General features: G+C 43.5%; 1 protein-coding gene across 2 annotated transcripts in view; it reads right to left on the bottom strand.

Annotated features, from left to right (window-relative positions):
• plxnb2a.1 (plexin b2a, tandem duplicate 1) overlaps positions 1 to 17,536 on the bottom strand; it is a 248,294-nt gene that overhangs the window by 124,610 nt on the left and 106,148 nt on the right. The window contains exon 3 of one of the 2 annotated variants that reach the window (XM_079494226.1): positions 3,518 to 3,581. The gene's annotated coding sequence lies outside the window, so the exon portion shown is untranslated. The remainder of the gene's footprint in view (positions 1 to 3,517; positions 3,582 to 17,536) is intronic. The other variant, XM_079494225.1, reaches the window with a different exon arrangement.

The following is a 17,536-nucleotide window of genomic DNA, read 5'->3' as shown; positions in this document are numbered from 1 at the left end:
AGAAAGCTGTAGTAGTGTAGGTGATATTAGAATAGACATGTATGTTGATGTAGCCTATATTGTAAAATATGCATTTCACAAACATGACATGAAAGACAATGGAGATGACGTGACAGTGGAGATGTCTCGACATGCAGCAGAGATCGACGGTATAGTTGAAGGTGAATCAATGGCTTTGTTGAGTCAGAGAAAATATTATACATCTAATGCTTCCATAGTGAAACCGGTTAAGTCCCCTAAAACTCTGTGTGGCAGAACGGGCAGATCGGCTAAATACTTGTGCGGGTAACGCAGAATACGTCCTCATGTAGACAGCACCTAAACTCGTGTGGACAACAACATTTTAGGACGCCGATTTTATGAATTCCATTTTTTTTACACCGGAAATATCGTTTTTACATCTCTAATCGTTGGTGTGAGACACCAGCACGCAAGTAAATTAAAATCAGGCATAATCCAAAGAACCAAACCTAACCTCTGAATGCCTAATCCTAACCCCTAGCCTCAATCTTTTACCAATTAGTAAGCCTACTGTACAGTATAGGTGCAGTCATGGAGCGGTAACAGATAAGGGGTGACAGTGGCTGGCAGAAAGAGAAGAAGATGAAGGAATGACTTCCTACGCTCCAGACTTGTGGTGTCTGACTCACTGACAGTAAATAGGAACCATTTGAGAAGCTTACAGAGTCTGTCTGGCTCTGGCTCTGCAATTATACATTATTCCCTTACTGTATAGGGAATTACTCTATCAATTATTTTCTTTGATGAATCAAATAAGAAAGAAGGGTGTTTTCTTTGCTAATTTGTAGACACACACACACACACACACACACACACACACACACACACACACACACACACACACACACACACACACACACACACACACACACACACACACACACACACACACACACACACACACACACACACACACACACACACACACACACACACCTATTCTAATATGCAAAAATAGCAGACATAAGCTCACAAGGTCGCAATGTGGCGTGCTGTGAGCTTGTAGATCGCCTATTTTTGCAAGCTCACGTCACAACACATGCACGCTTGAAGATGTGCTTGTAGATCAGCAGCAGTAACACTTGTCACATTTGTATTTGTATTAACATTTGGAATTGTATTAACTGATTGCAGTTACACTTTATTTGTGATTAGGCAACTCCGATACATGCAATCCTGCCCTGCCCAGAGTATAAATAAGGTCCTAGTCGTGTTAATGATGCATATTGTGAGGTCCCGGCAGGCGGACAGTGAGTGACCAGAGACACGTGGCACAGCTTTCTGCTGAAGACAGACAATTATTCTCCACATTATGCAAAGAGCATGTCCGTCTGTCCTGTGAAGGTCAACTTCACTGTCTGTTCTGTCAAGACGCTGACATCACACGTCTCTCTCGGTCCCTCTCCGTCTGCTCGCTGACACAACAACATCCACCGCACTCATGAATCCTCCGTGTTGATTTGTGCATTTTTAACTCTGAAATTCGAGCCAACCAGGTCCATTTGGTTACATTTGTGCACTCTTCAGAGTTGACCACTTAACCCATTTTGACCTGAGATCAGATTCTAAAAATGTCTTCTACATCCTGACAGTTTTCTGAAAAAGCTGTGTTTCTAGGTCAGTCGTTCTTCGATTTTTCAAAAATAGCAGACCTACAAGCTCGTAGCGCGCCTTCTGGATGTTCACCCCAGAAAAAGGATGCCAGCTGGGTAGGGTTCATGTGGTTAAAATAAAAACGCACATTTTACTGTGCCTAGTCGTTTTGTGCCACCGTCCGTCTGTCTGGTGTTAAGTCTTGAGGAGGACACCTCAGGGCTTGTACTGTACGTGTCCCTGGAGGCCCGGTCTGAAGCCTGGGCCTCGCCCAGCTCCCCTCCCCCCCACGCCTCAACCATCTGCTGAGGTGCTTTCCTTCCTGTGGACCCCGCGGCTCCACGTGCCCACAGGACGGATGCTACAGAGACCAGCACAGCAGGGGGTTTGCTTGAAAACATAGCTTGATGAATTTACTCTCCAGTGTGTGTGTGTATGTGTGTGTATGCACGCGCGCGTGCACGTGTGTGCAATGTGTGCACACATTGTCCCAGATGGGCAAATGTGCTAACACACTCAAAAAGGCTTCGTAAACAAACAGTATGTTTGCTTACTTTTGAGGTACAAATGTCCCCACAAGTATAGTGTCATGAAAAATAGACATTGTGAGGCCAATTTTCCTGGACCTCACAAGATAAAATGGTTGATTTATGGTTTAAAAAGATTTAGAGTTTAATTAGATTTAACCCTCTTATGGCCAACCTAATTAACAGTGGATTGTGCCTTCTACCTGCACTATTCATATGTTTAATTCATCATTTTACTGCCAATAGAAAAATCTGTGACATACACACTATATCTCATTCTAACACGGTAATCCAGTCCTGATGGTGGCGGTAACTTCACCAGTATGCCGATTTTGACTAAATAGAGCGAATCTGGTGATGTCATTTCCTGTCCACGTGATCACAACATCCGCTAGTTTTCTCCACTGTGTTACACAGTCAGATGTCCGGGATGCTAAGCTTTTCATCGTTTATTTTAATAACTAAGTCAAATTAAGCTCTAATCAAGCCCCAAATATCACATATCACGCAGCGATGCACATAAAGACCGCGTGTGTGTGTGCGAGAGCGGGCACGCGAGGATTTCGGACGGTTTTAGGTAGATTACATCGGCTGTTAACCAAAACAGCTAAAGGTTGCTACATTTTGCTACATTAAGCCCCCGATTATAGGGAATAAAACATTTGCGTCATTTACGTCAACGGTTATGATGGCTTTTTTTATTCATTACGTCAATAGGGGTTAAGGAGATTCACGTTTAGGTTTAGGCATTTGTAGGTTACAATTCGGTTAGGTTATAGAGTTATGCCTGATTTATACATACAGGTAGTTGTATACCGGTGTTGCGCAGCACGCCGCGTGATCTTGTAGAATGGCTATTTTCGGGGAAACGTTGAAAGATGGCATTCATAAAATCGTTGTCCTGAAATGTTAATGGCCTCAGTCACAAGTACGTGTGTGTGTGTGTGTGTGTGTGTGTGTGTGTGTGTGTGTGTGTGTGTGTGTGTGTGTGTGTGTGTGTGTGTGTGTGTGTGTGTGTGTGTGTGTGTGTGTGTGTGTGTGACACAGTGGTGACATGTGAGGAGGTTGTGTGTGGGCCAATCACACCCCAGTGAGAATGCAACCTTAATGAGGCCTGGAGCCTTCAATTAACCCCTTAACTGTCCACCCTCACCACCACCACCACCACCACCCCCCTTCGCACGCAAGCACACACACGCACGGATATACACACACAAGATATAACTTGTATCCACGAGGGAGAAGAGGCAGCCCTGGCAGAGAGCTGAAAAGAGAATGAGATCAAATGTACTTTTTCACAGGAGAGGAGAGGAGAGGAGAGGAGAGGAGAGGAGAGGAGAGGAAAGGAGAGGAGAGGAGAGGAGAGGAGACCTTACCTTACTGTTCAATGTTTAGGTCTGGGATCTGATGACATTCACTGCTTCACTGGTCTGTCCTCACCTGAACAAACAGAGAAACACAGATTACTAAAATATTATTTGCTATTTATATTTATTCACCTGATAGGCTCAGAGACAGGTGCGTATAGGCAGGGCTCAAAGTATTCAAAGAAACGCACATGAAGTGCACAAAGACCCTCACACCGGCTGCACTTGCATGCAATATCAACACTTTTATTAGGCAACGTTTCGGTCCCAGACCTTCTTCAGGCATCTGAAGAAGGTCTGGAAGAAAGAATGGTTTATTCAGAGAAGAGAAGAGATTTGATTGACTAGTAATGGCAATAAAAGCGGAGACGGAAGCGATCGCATGCAGGGTAAACGGATAAACGCAGGCCGTAACCACCTGTTTTTAAATGTTTTGATGGAGTGGACAGCACCTCTCAAAAATATTGAATTGTAACTTTTTGGAGAGTAGCGTCGCTACTCTCGCTACACTTTCCTATCATCTCTGTCAGATGGACGACTCAATTTGTCCAAAACTGTTATTAAAATTCAAAAGAATAGCACATCTACAAGCTCAAAACGTGTAGATTTGTGTCGCGTGTGGATGTTTTGATGGTTCTCAATGTGGGGTCCGGAGACTCCGCGGTGTCCCCAACGTTGAATCGTTGCCACACAACAAGCTTGTTTACTGTGTTTCAGCTAAGCTAATAACGGTCATCGATCAGGACGATTTGAGCACAGCGATGGTTGATCAGTTTTGAACGTTGTGGATGTTAATAATCACTGCATGCGAGCGCTAATGGACTGCTTATTCAAAGCGCTTTACAATAGTCCATTCATTCATACATTGGGAGGTGAAGCGGCGAACAGTCAACGCCAGCGTCCTCACTTCCCACATTCACACACCAATGGTGGAAACCACTGGGAGCAATTAGGGGTTCAGAGTCTTGCTCTGGGGGAGCCCGGGATCGAACTGGGAACATCACGGTTGCAATCCGGCTGCTCTACCCCTGATGAGCCATTGCCGCCCCTATGGACAATTGGACATGATATCCACTATAGACATAGGGTTCCAGAGAGTCCCCGGGATTGGGATACATCGGCTATTTGAGAATCTATTTGAGAATCTATTTGAGAATCTATTTGAGAATCTATTTGAGAATCTATTTGAGAATCTATTTGAGAATCTATTTGAGAATCTATTTGAGAATCTATTTGAGAATCTATTTGAGAATCTACAAGCTCACAAGGCGTCGTTGCAAACACAAATGTTGTATGGGGGTCACTGGCACAAACTATTTTCAGAAGGGGGGTCCGCGGCCAAATACATTATTAATTTGGGGGTCCGTGATATGAAAACGTTTGAGGACGACTGACCGCCGCCATGTGACGTCTGCTCCGGTCAGCAGCAGGGAAGTGGTCAGGGCGGCCCCCGTGACCTCACGTGACCCTCGACCTGCTGCGGTCGTTGTCGTGGCGACGAGACGTTCTATTGTGCGGCTGTGACAGGGTCCAGAGGGCGTGTGTGTGTGTGTGTGTGTGTGTGTGTGTGTGTGTGTGTGTGTGTGTGTGTGTGTGTGTGTGTGTGTGTGCGCGCGCACGCGTGCGGGGCGTTGTCTGGGACATTCTAACATTCCATGGAGTTAAGCTGTGAAAACACAGCGTGGTTTGGTTTGCGTTAGTCTCAGACACTAATGAAGTCCACACGACCCTGGACCATCAATACATACACACACACACACACACGCTGACGTTTCCCCCGGACGCTTCTCCCCTAAACACCCCTCCACCATGTTTATTACAGACACTGCGAAACACACCGCACTGCTAAAAGAAATTACAAATGCACTAAAAATGTACGTCATGAGTTCATGGCTGTCTTCATAGGCTTAACAATTAAAATGGTCCCGCACCACTGATCTCCATATTCTAACATTGTGTGGGTTATTTGTAAATTAAATAAATGCACTGCTTCTATTATACTACATCGTCACACGAAAGCATCAAAAGCAGCAGATCTACAAGCTCGAAACTTTGCTAATTTTTGCTGGTTCTTCATGAGGTAAAATAATGAATAATAATAACCAGTAAGACGCCCTCAGGCGAGCAGACATCGAAGAGGAAGGATGGATGGGGAAGGATCAACATATGGAGTGTCAGAAGAAAGTCAGCTCCATATATGGAGATGTGGGGTTTGAGGTGAGATGTAGAGTTGCTGGCCAATATTGATGACATCAGGGATCTCAATATATGGGCTTAATATTGATAACATCACAAGATGTCTCGAGGAATGACCACATATGGAGCGTGACTGACTGACTGACTGACTGACTGACGGGAAATGCATTATTTCATAGTTAACTGCGACCGCGGTTGCAAAAATACATAATTAAACAGTGAAAAAGGAAATGTTTTGTCTTTCATCTGGGCTGAAAATCGATTTGAGGTACGTGTTCAACAATCGCAGGACACTGAGTCAGGACTAGACCTAAACAAGACTAAAACTAAAGTTAGCCTATTTCAAAAAAAGAATAAAACATAATGATGTGTGAAACAAGAACATTTGGCGCCCGCTGATTACTCCAGCAGGACTCGGGAGGCTCAGGAGGTTGAGTGGCCTCAGGGCGAAGGGCACTTGCCAGACACTGAACCCCAACTGCCGTTCAGTAGCAGCCCAGTGCTCCTAATGACTAGGTTGGGTAAAACCTGGCATGTCATTATAGACGAAAAAAGTCCTAAATGTTCCAAAAAGGATTCGAAAATAGCAGATTTAAAAGTTCAATTGTAGATCGGCTATTTTGGAACTGCTAGTGTATAAAATAGGGCTTAAGTGGTAATGTAGAGGACAGATATTCCAGGTTATGTGCAAACATGGCCAATACCCCAAACAACAACACCATTAGGACACTAATTATTTTATTAAAGATAGCTTGCTGGCTGGCTGAACTTAATTAGTTAGGAGAGAAGAGCCAGAAATCTACTGCTGTCTATCAGTGGTATGTACTGTATATAGTGGAGTAAAAACGTACAATATTTGCCTCTGAGATGTAGTAGCGGATAAGAAATATAAATGTTATAGGAATATAGTGCAGTACTTTAGTACATGTACTTAGTTACTTTCCACCCCCAGCTGAACTCAATTAATTGAGGGGAGAAGTGGTGGAAATCTAGTGGCTTCTCTCAGTGTGAACAGCGATAGCATTACTGCTGGGTACAGAATGACATGAACGCTGGAACGGTGCCAATGTGACAACGGACTGGCTTCCATCAGAGCGTGAAATGCAACAAAGCAGTTAAGAGTGTTTGATAACGGCAGAAACGAGAGCTAGGGGCTCTTTCATTCCGATAACGGTGTAGACTGTTGGGGAATCTGGGCCATGGGCTTCAAGTGATTGCCGTTGTGAAGTAAGAGATTTATTAATCGAATTAAGGATTGATCTGCTCACGATCCACCTTATTCTCTGTGCGTGTGTGTGTGTGTGTGTGTGTGTGTGTGTGGAAGTGCACATTATTTGTCAATGGGACACGGCAACTACTGGCGATAACAGCCGAACAAGCGATGGTCGAAAAGTGGGCGGAGGAACGCCGGCCAAAAAGATGAAAATAATTAATCTTCTGGGGTGACCGTGTCCGGCGATAGTGGGCGATTAGGCGATAGCCAATGAAATTCAAGTGTCGCTCGCCGTTGTTCTCCCGCTGTTAAAACGCATTGTAAGGGAGAAACTAAGAGAGCATAAGCGATGAGTCAGGATATTCTCTGAAAAAATATATTGCTGCTATTGGTGTAGGCTATTATATTGTATGTCTTGTTGATGAAATGAGTACAATGGACCACAATGGAAACAAGTTCCCCCCCCCCTCAGAGCTATATACAGTATATATATTTATTTATTTTTTTGGGGGGAGGGGTATTTTGGCTTATCCCGCCTGTATTGGATAGTATTAGTTAAGACAGGAAACAGGGAGAGAGACACAGGGAATGACTCGCAGGAAAAAAAGGCCGCCTGGGTCGGGACTCGAACCCGCAACGTGCCGCCAGGCTTCATTGAGCCTATACGTGCCTGGACCGCTAGGCCAGCGGTACGGGCCTCAGCAGAGATGTTTGACTGTACTGGCATATACTGTTAAAAGTCTCGTTAATAAAGTGATTTCAATCAATCAAATCAATCAATCAGTTGAGCAAGAAGAGGTATGAAAGAAGAGAACAAACATGACATGTTGATGAATGATGCCAACCTCTTGGTGGTCCCCAAGACAAAGAGACAGACCTCCCAATGGCAATCACTGCCAGCTCACATCAAAGCTGCCCCCATTGTTGCCCCCTTGATTAAAACCACCCTCAAAAACACACCTCAGACTTGCGTTCCCCACCTAATTCAAATCCCCTTTTTACATTTTGAACTATTTTTATCTAGAGTATCTAGAAAATATCTACATGAACTGCATAATGTATTAGTCATAGGACCACAATGGAAACAAGTCGGCCTGAGTTTTTTGTGTTATCCTTTTAGCCTAAATGTCTGTGTATTTACATTTCTGCTAATGAAGTTTTGAATCAATTTATTATAATTTATTATTATTATTATTATTATACACAAGATATTGTTAACAGAGTACTGCTGTAGTATCATCATACTATAATTCAGTCAATGTCTGTCTGAATGAATGAATGAGTGTCAGAAACACCGCCGTATCTCCTCACCACCTGCACCAATCGCTCCCTCTTTTCACACAGGCATTGACCATAATAATATGGAGGTCTTAACGAAGCCCTTTTTTAGATTTTACACATTAATGATTAATAATGAATTTATTAGTGAATTAAAAACGCACCCAGGGCGGGTAAGGGCTAAGGGCTAGTACAGTAAATACATTGGATGCCAACTGCTTATTCATCCTTCTGCTGCATGCACGCACAGTAGATTCTGTAGGTCTTCGGGTTGCAGATTTATTCAGTCACTTGCAGAAATGCCACATACTGTATATTCTGCATAATTATTGTATATGTTGTGCAGATTTCTCTTTTTGGCTGCAAAATATAGATATGTACAGTAGGCCAGGAAATGTGCAATTCTCAATTCTAAACTGCATACAATAGAGAAGCTGGGAGTTCAGCTCGTGCAGTGTTTCTCAAAGCAGGGTCCGGGGACCAACGGGAGTCAATGAGATAGCCAGCAAAATGATAGTAAACTAGGAAAAGTGCCCCTCGGGGCACAGGTCTCCACCAAGCCAGGTCAGGTTGTGGCCTCCTGGTGGCGCTATAATAGGCCAATGTGAAAAGGGTGCCATTTCTTCATACGCCTTTGATGGCAATTGGATGATTTGAGGCATTTTGTTCCAAAAATGTGTTTTGCAAAAATCAACCTGTTGGTGGTGCTATAACAGGCCAATGTGAAAAGGGTGGGATATATTCCTCAGCCTAGTAAGAAAATGTGTGAAAGATTTCACGTAAATTGCACGCTGCGTTCATGATTTGAGGCTTTTGTTCAAAACGGGGCAATCTTGCAAACTGTGAAAGCCAATTATAGCCAATTAGGATGGAATATGAAATATCGGACAGATCCGACTTGAGCACATGACTATAGAGATACTGTGTAACGATTTGTGAGATTTTTGGAAGGAAGGAGTAATATCAAAAAATGTGTTTTACAAAAGTGGGCCTCCTGGTGGCGCTATAAAAGGCAGATGCGGAAAATGCAGGTCAAAGGTTTGTCCTTGGCCTCTAGGGAGTGTGCATGCAACGTTTCACACAGATCGGTGCAGTTTTAGGTAAGAAATGTGAAAAGCTGCCTCATGGTGGCGCTATAACAGGCCGTTCTGGAAAATGTGGGGCAGAGGTTCATCGTTGGCATCCAGGGAGTGTGTGTGCAAAGTTTGGCATCGACCGGGTTAACGGTGCCGGAGATTAGCTGGTAACGGACGGACGGAAGGACGGACACACACACACACGGACGGAGTGCAAAACATACTCTCTCCCCATGCCTTCGGCCTGGTGGAGACAATACAATATTCTGCCAATGCCATGAAGTAAACAACGGCTATGTAAAGTGTCCCTTATTTTAATTCACCCAAAACATGCATTGTGTATGTTCGGTTATTTGGCGTTGTTGGGCCGAGGCTCCGACCAGCCCTGGTACTAGGCAGAGTTAAAGGACTAACACGCACAGTTGAACCAAATGCTCCCAATGATAGCTTATATTTGATGAACTCAAACGTGTATTTTATAGGGTTTTTATTAATTCATATTAATTAAACACGTACAATCATACATTCACACGTTCTGTTCACACTTCCCCCCAACTCAAGATGAACACAGTAACCCCGGAATCTGGATTACAGGTCCTATTGGTCTGTGGTTCTATCCTAACTCTGTCGGTAGGGTTTACTATCATTTAAACACTCTAATCTCCCAGATCATGGTACAGTTTAGCTTGTCATAGTTGTTTCTCAGACTTAGTTCAGTACATTAATGGTACATTAATTAAGTGTACATTAAGTGTAATCATGTGGTTTTAATTCTACCTTATCGTTAATCAGATGGTAATTGATCAACGATGGGGAGACAAGAACACAGATGACATTTGGTTACCATCTAAACATCATATTACATCAATTATTAATAATGTACAATTATATCGCATAATACATTATAGCATATCATTTATAGCAGATACATACCGCTGGTCTCTGCCTAGACATGTTCACGTTCGATGGTATTGGGTGAATCTAACTCACTTTGTGCCATACAGCATATAGTCAATGCAGCCTTCTGACTGATCCCACCTCCATATTAACACTTTCAGCCAATCAGATCCCACAGACCAGCAGCCAGCACCTCTGGCTGCTGTGGCCAGCTCCTGTTACAGTCCCTGTAATGCCCAACTTAAACTGTTTAGACTATTACAGGTATTTATCATTTAGCCTTTTTACCAACCCAATATATTGGTAGGTTATTAGAACACATTTAAACAATTGAAGAGGAATTAAAGATTGGTTAATTCATCCCCCATTTTCCATGTTCTATTTGTGTGAGTTGACACTGCCCTGAGAGGTCCCATAAACTATTAGACCCTTCACAGCTGGAATGCGGGCCAACAGCCAACCCCCCAGCAAGGAAGTGGCCTTGCATTTACGACCTCTTAGGCTCTCCTTAACTCACCAATTGCTGTAATTCTCTCTTCTTAGGGAACACACCTAGACACCATTATCTATATATATTTTCTTCCCCAATATCTGAGAATACATCTCGCACACCCATAATTAACCAAACAGTGTAACCGTGATCAGTCATGGGCAATCTGGGAAAAGAATCTGAGATAAATGCATTTGAAACTAGAAAAAGTGCCCTTCTGGGCACAGGTCTCCACCAGGAGGATAGGACTGTGTGAGATGTTTGGCAAAATGTTTAGGAGTAATATAAATAAGTATTATGTTTGCCTTTGATGGCAATTGGATGATTTGAGGCATTTTGTTCCAAAAATGTGTTTTGCAAAAATCAACCTGTTGGTGGCGCTATAACAGGCCAATGTGAAAAGGGTGGGATATATTCCTCAGCCTAGTAAGAAAATGTGTGAAAGATTTGACGTAAATTGCATGCTGCGTTCATGATTTGAGGCTTTTGTTCAAAACGGGGCAATCTTGCAAACTGTGAAAGCCAATTATAGCCAATTAGGATGGAATATGAAATATCGGACAGATCCGACTTGAGCACATGACTATAGAGATACTGTGTAACGATTTGTGAGATTTTTGGAAGGAAGGAGTAATATCAAAAAATGTGTTTTACAAAAGTGGGCCTCCTGGTGGCGCTATAAAAGGCAGATGCGGAAAATGCAGGTCAAAGGTTTGTCCTTGGCCTCTAGGGAGTGTGCATGCAACGTTTCACACAGATCGGTGCAGTTTTAGGTAAGAAATGTGAAAAGCTGCCTCATGGTGGCGCTATAACAGGCCGTTCTGGAAAATGTGGGGCAGAGGTTCATCGTTGGCATCCAGGGAGTGTGTGTGCAAAGTTTGGCATCGACCGGGTTAACGGTGCCGGAGATTAGCTGGTAACGGACGGACGGAAGGACGGACACACACACACACGGACGGAGTGCAAAACATACTCTCTCCCCATGCCTTCGGCCTGGTGGAGACAATACAATATTCTGCCAATGCCATGAAGTAAACAACGGCTATGTAAAGTGTCCCTTATTTTAATTCACCCAAAACATGCATTGTGTAACCGTGATCAGTCATGGGCAATCTGGGAAAAGAATCTGAGATAAATGCATTTGAAACTAGAAAAAGTGCCCTTCTGGGCACAGGTCTCCACCAGGAGGATAGGACTGTGTGAGATGTTTGGCAAAATGTTTAGGAGTAATATAAATAAGTATTATGTTTGCCTTTGATGGCAATTGGATGATTTGAGGCATTTTGTTCCAAAAATGTGTTTTGCAAAAATCAACCTGTTGGTGGCGCTATAACAGGCCAATGTGAAAAGGGTGGGATATATTCCTCAGCCTAGTAAGAAAATGTGTGAAAGATTTGACGTAAATTGCATGCTGCGTTCATGATTTGAGGCTTTTGTTCAAAACGGGGCAATCTTGCAAACTGTTAAAGCCAATTATAGCCAATTAGGATGGAATATGAAATATCGGACAGATCCGACTTGAGCACATGACCATAGAGATACTGTGTAACGATTTTTGAGATTTTTGGACAGAATCTGGAGGAGTAATATCCAAAAATGTGTTTTACAAAATTCGGCCTCCTGGTGGCGCTATAAAAGGCAGATGTGGAAAATGCAGGTCAAAGGTTTGTCCTTGGCCTCTAGGGAGTGTGCATGCAACGTTTCACGCAGATCGGTGCAGTTTTAGGTAAACAATGTGAAAAGCTGCCTCATGGTGGCGCTATAACAGGCCGTTCTGGAAAATGCGGGGCAGAGGTTCATCGTTGGCATCCAGGGAGTGTGTGTGCAAAGTTTGGCATCGACCGGGTTAACGGTGCCGGAGATTAGCTGGTAACGGACGGACGGAAGGACGGACGGACGGACGGACGGACGGACGGACGGACGGACACACGGACGGAGTGCAAAACATACTCTCTCCCCATGCCTTCGGCCTGGTGGAGACAATAAAAATCTATTTTATAGGCTACATGAAGGCGGATGGAGCGTATTTTCACTTCCAGTTAATTTGCCGTTTAGCAACCCGGACCTATTCATACGGTGGTAAAGAGCGCGATCAAGCGTAATCAATACAAAAAAATACTTGTTTTTCATCATTGGCAATGTGGACCTCAGAGCTTTCTGACGTATTTTTTCGACAGTGGCACAGAATGAGTCAAGAATGAAATGGACCCTTACAGGGTATGCACTGTGAGAGTGTACAAAGGGTACCAAATGGACTCTTGCACACGGTCTGTAACTATGAGAGTGTACAAATGGTACCAAATGGACCCTTACATGGTCTGTAACTCTGAGAGTATACAAATGGTACCAAATGGACCCTTACATGGTCTGTAACATAGTGTACAGTACAAACTCTGAGAGTGGTACTACAGATGGCACGAAGTGGACCCATAAGGGTCCAGATCTGGTTTCATTTGTACCACTTTCCGAGTTACGGGGGAGTTTACTAATGCATACTCTACTGGATGTCCTTGAAATTGGAATGTTTGAGAGGCACAGACTAGGAGGGCAGAGAGGAGAGACGCTATAGCAGTGGGGAGAGTGTGTGTGTGTGCGTACGTGCGTGCGTGCGTTTTAGTCGGTCTGGCAGTACATCTAACGGTGTTAAAGCCCTCCTCAGCGCTGCCGCTGGCTGGCCAGCAGCCGCGCTCTGCCCACACACTGTCCACGCATTCTATCACAAAGCACCATATGGTTAGAGATGAGACTGTGTGTGTGTGTGTGTGTGTGTGTGTGTGTGTGTGTGTGTGTGTGTGTGTGTGTGTGTGTGTGTGTGTGTGTGTGTGTGTGTGTGTGCATGCACGTGTCCCCATATACTGTAGCATCTACGTAACGTATCGTCCCCTGCCTCCAGATGGCCGGCCATCATCATTCTATACATTATTTCCATAACTTAGTAACAATAAACTCCTCAGTCTGGTAGAAACATGCAGAAAAATCAATAAATATTAATCATCTGCTCCCTATTTAATACACAGTAGGACAATTATACAATTTTCAATTTACAATTTAGGCATTTAGCAGACGCTCTTAATCCAGAGCGAGTTATAAATATGGGAGGAAATATGGGAGGAAAACATAATATCCATAATTTCAACTTTTTTCCTCACAAATTAATGTCCTGCTCTGTCAGACAATAGAGAAGATATTGGAAAGTGTGTCTGTGTTTTTTTAAGAATATTGAACCAATGATAAGTATTAAGAGCTTGTGACTGAATTGGGGGGGGGGGGGGGGGGCAAATTGCTGAAGTACCTGTTTTGTATATTTCACTTTAGTTGCTAGGTCTTTATGAAACCAAGGAGGGCCATTATTTAACTCTAGTTGGTTAAATGTGAGATTTAGTGCCAAGTTTAATATCGTCCCAATTTCTGTATTTTAACTTTTTATGTTTTTTTTGTCCCGTATATCAACGACCTACTTTGTCATACAAGATTGTTGCACCAAAAATTGTGAAAATATAGCAAGCTCACAACAACACGGTGTGAGCTTGTAGATCGACTCATTTTGAATTTGAGTCGTGAAAAGTAACAGTTTTGGACATACAAGGTTTCCACTTTCCACCCGACAGCAGATTCAGCACTGCATAAGAACATTATTAAGTTGGAGGGAAAACAAATCTTTGGCCGGAACGAGCATCCATTCAAATGTCAAACGTGAACAGAACAGAACAGATTAAATTAAATGTATAACTGGGAAACACGTGCTCCACTTGTCTTTAAATTAATTAAACCGCTTATGAATAATAATAGCTTCTGCAGAGAGAGAGAGTGTGAGTGTGAGTGAGTGAGTGAGTGAGTGAGTGAGTGAGTGAGTGTGTGTGTGTTCGCGCAACAAGTTGGTCAAGGGCACATTCATGTTTGTGTTGTACAACAAACAATCTTTGTCGACAAAATCAACTGCAGATTTAGTCAATTAAAATCTTATGATGATTTAGTCAACTAAAACTAGACTAAAAGTAAAACATTTAAGGTGACTAAAATATGACAAAAAATTCTATTCAAAAGACTATGACTAAAACACACTGGATCCGGCTGGGCACACTGTCCACGCAGGAGCAAGGTCTATCGCTAGAGCACATGGAGCCAACCCGTTTGTTTGTTTTCTGCTGAAATCGGTGAAGAAGTTACTGTTCTGAAGAAAAAACTTAAAACAAATAAAATAAATTAAAGGCATCTGAATGTGACAAAAATAACCAGGATAGAGTCAGTGAGAGAGAGAGAGAGAGAGAGAGAGAGAGAGAGAGAGAGAGATCTGGAGACAGGAAATCTAGACCTCAAATATCTCAACCACTTCCTGGATATTCATTATCTTTGGGAGGGTTATGTTTTCTCATTCTCTGCATGCGTACAACCAGTCCGGTTCGATTCCCGGCCCGCTGGCTGGCTCCACCATTTGCTGCATGCACTCGCCATGTTTCCTGTGTGCATAAAACTATATTTTAACTTTTAACTTATTTTAATTCTGTCTGTAGAGTGGCCATTAAAGTGAGAAAACATGTGAGCGAAGACACAGAGAAAGGCCTGCGCACGCACGCACGCACGCACGCACGCACGCACACACATGCACACACATGCACACACGCACACACACACACACACACAGCAGGTCCAGATTGCAGGCAAGGATGCCCTCTGCTCTCTGTCTGACCTCCATGCCACAAAACCACAGGAAACTGTAGACTCTCACACACACACGCACGCACGCACGCCCGCATACACACACACAAGCACACACACACACACACACACACACACACACACACACGCGCGCACAGTAATAAACATTTTATCCAAGATGATTCCTTACTTCCTCTTCAATATTCTGGTAAACACACTTAAACCTATGAGTATGTGACCAACATTCTGAAGGCTGTTTGTTTGTTTGCTGTGTGTGTGTGTGTGTGTGTGTGTGTGTGTGTGTGTGTGTGTGTGTGTGTGTGTGTGTGTGTGTGTGTGTGTGTGTGTGTGTGTGTGTCTGTCTGTCTGTCTGTCTGTCTGTCTGTGTGTGTGTGAGAGCCTTTATTCTGGCAGAGGCAGACAGTTAGTCAACATGGATACACGCCAGGGAGAGAGGGAGAGACAGACAGACAGACAGACCCACATGAACAACTCCAACATTCATGTGGTGAACATTTGGATAAAACAGCTGAGCTACAAGCTTCCAACGCGTTGTGCTGTGCCGCATTGTGACCATGTGTATCAGCAATTCTCGGCAAAGGGATTTGGAGTAGAGGGAGAAAAGGAGGGGCTCTGATTAAGAAAGTATATGTAGCTTAAGTGCTTTAAATACATAAAGTACAAAAAAGTGAAAGTAGCCCTTCAAGCATGGTCAGGACGTGGACGAATTAGTGACGTCTCGATTGTGGCCAGATCAAGTCAAACCAAGACTAGTCAGATCTGGCCCAGAATATCATCTGATTTCAACCAACATAAATTCTGCCCATTAAGACGGACGTCCCTGGATGAATCAGAGAGAGTCCGATCGAGGCCAGATCAACTCAAGTCATATCATAACTAGTCTGGCCCAGAATAAGCTATATTATTTAAACTGGTGAAGACGTCCTGGAAATGACGTAAAGTTCATCCCCATATGGGCTGTGATCTGGCCTAGTTCTGAACATCACGTCACCGGAGTCACTGGAGGACGTCATCATAACGTTATCATGATGTAATTTGGCTTGCTGGGAGGCAGCGATTGGTGCAGGGATGCCTGGAAAATGAAGGACGGACCGACGGACATACGGACGGACAGATAGGCGGATAGATGAATGAATGAAAATAAGGGGGGCGATTATAGCTGTAAAGATGACCTCTACAACCTGCACACGTCTGTCTGAGGGAACATGAATGGACGGAAGGATGGAGGGATGGAGGACACATGTGTGGAACGGAAGAAAAGAACAAACAAAAGACAGCAATGGAAGGAGGGGGGGAAAATAACAGACAAGCAAAGGGAAGAGAGTGAGAGAGATGGGAAACAACGATGAAAGAATAAAAGAATAATAGACACACAGGCAATAGATAGAAGACATTGGATAGCAAGAGAACAGAGATGATTTGAGAGAGAGAGAGAGGGGGGGGGGGGGGTGAAAGAGAGACAGAAAACTAGATGAGAAGAGAAAGAGGGATAACCAAGATAAATTGAGTAGGGTCAGATAGTTAAGAGAGAGAGAGAGAGACGTCACACACAGGCAGAGGAGGAACACCAAGAGAAAAGGGAGGGGGAGGGGCAGAGAGAGAGAGAAATGTGAAACAAAGATGATAGATTCAAAGAAAAACAGACACACAGGTAATAGATAGAAGAAGACGAGAGAGAGAGAGAGAGAGAGAGAGAGAAAGAGAGAGAGAGAGAGAGAGAGAGAGAGAGAGAGACAGAGACAGAGAGACAGCTAAGGTTGTCAGGTGCTCACCTTATTGTGTACAGTAAAGTTTTTGATACTGTCAATCATGTGTTACTTTTACATACATTGAATGCTATTAGTTTTGGTAATGTTGCTTTAAAGTGATTGTATAACTATTTGCTTGATATATCTCAGTCTGTAAAGGCTGGGAATTCACAATTTGATTTCCTGACGGTTTCTTCGGGAGTCCCGCAGGACTGGGTTTTAGACCCATAATATTGTCTCCACCCTGAAGGACTGTCAATCTCACCTTAATGAGGACGACACCGTTTGATACTGTGTTGCCGACTCCGCTACGCTTGCTGTTGAGAACCTGCGGCTTGCCTTTAATGCTCTCCAGGATGCCCTGGTTTCTAAGGCTTGTTCTAAACTTTCTTTGAAATACCATATAGTTGATCTTGTCTCCAAACTAAGACAAAAACTTAAAGTAAAAACTTA

This window comes from Electrona antarctica (genome assembly GCF_951216825.1).
Source record: "Electrona antarctica genome assembly, chromosome: 23".
In the NCBI taxonomy this organism is placed as follows: domain Eukaryota; kingdom Metazoa; phylum Chordata; class Actinopteri; order Myctophiformes; family Myctophidae; genus Electrona; species Electrona antarctica.
Note: the sequence above shows the minus strand (reverse complement) of the source record. Positions and strands in the feature narration are given on the sequence as shown.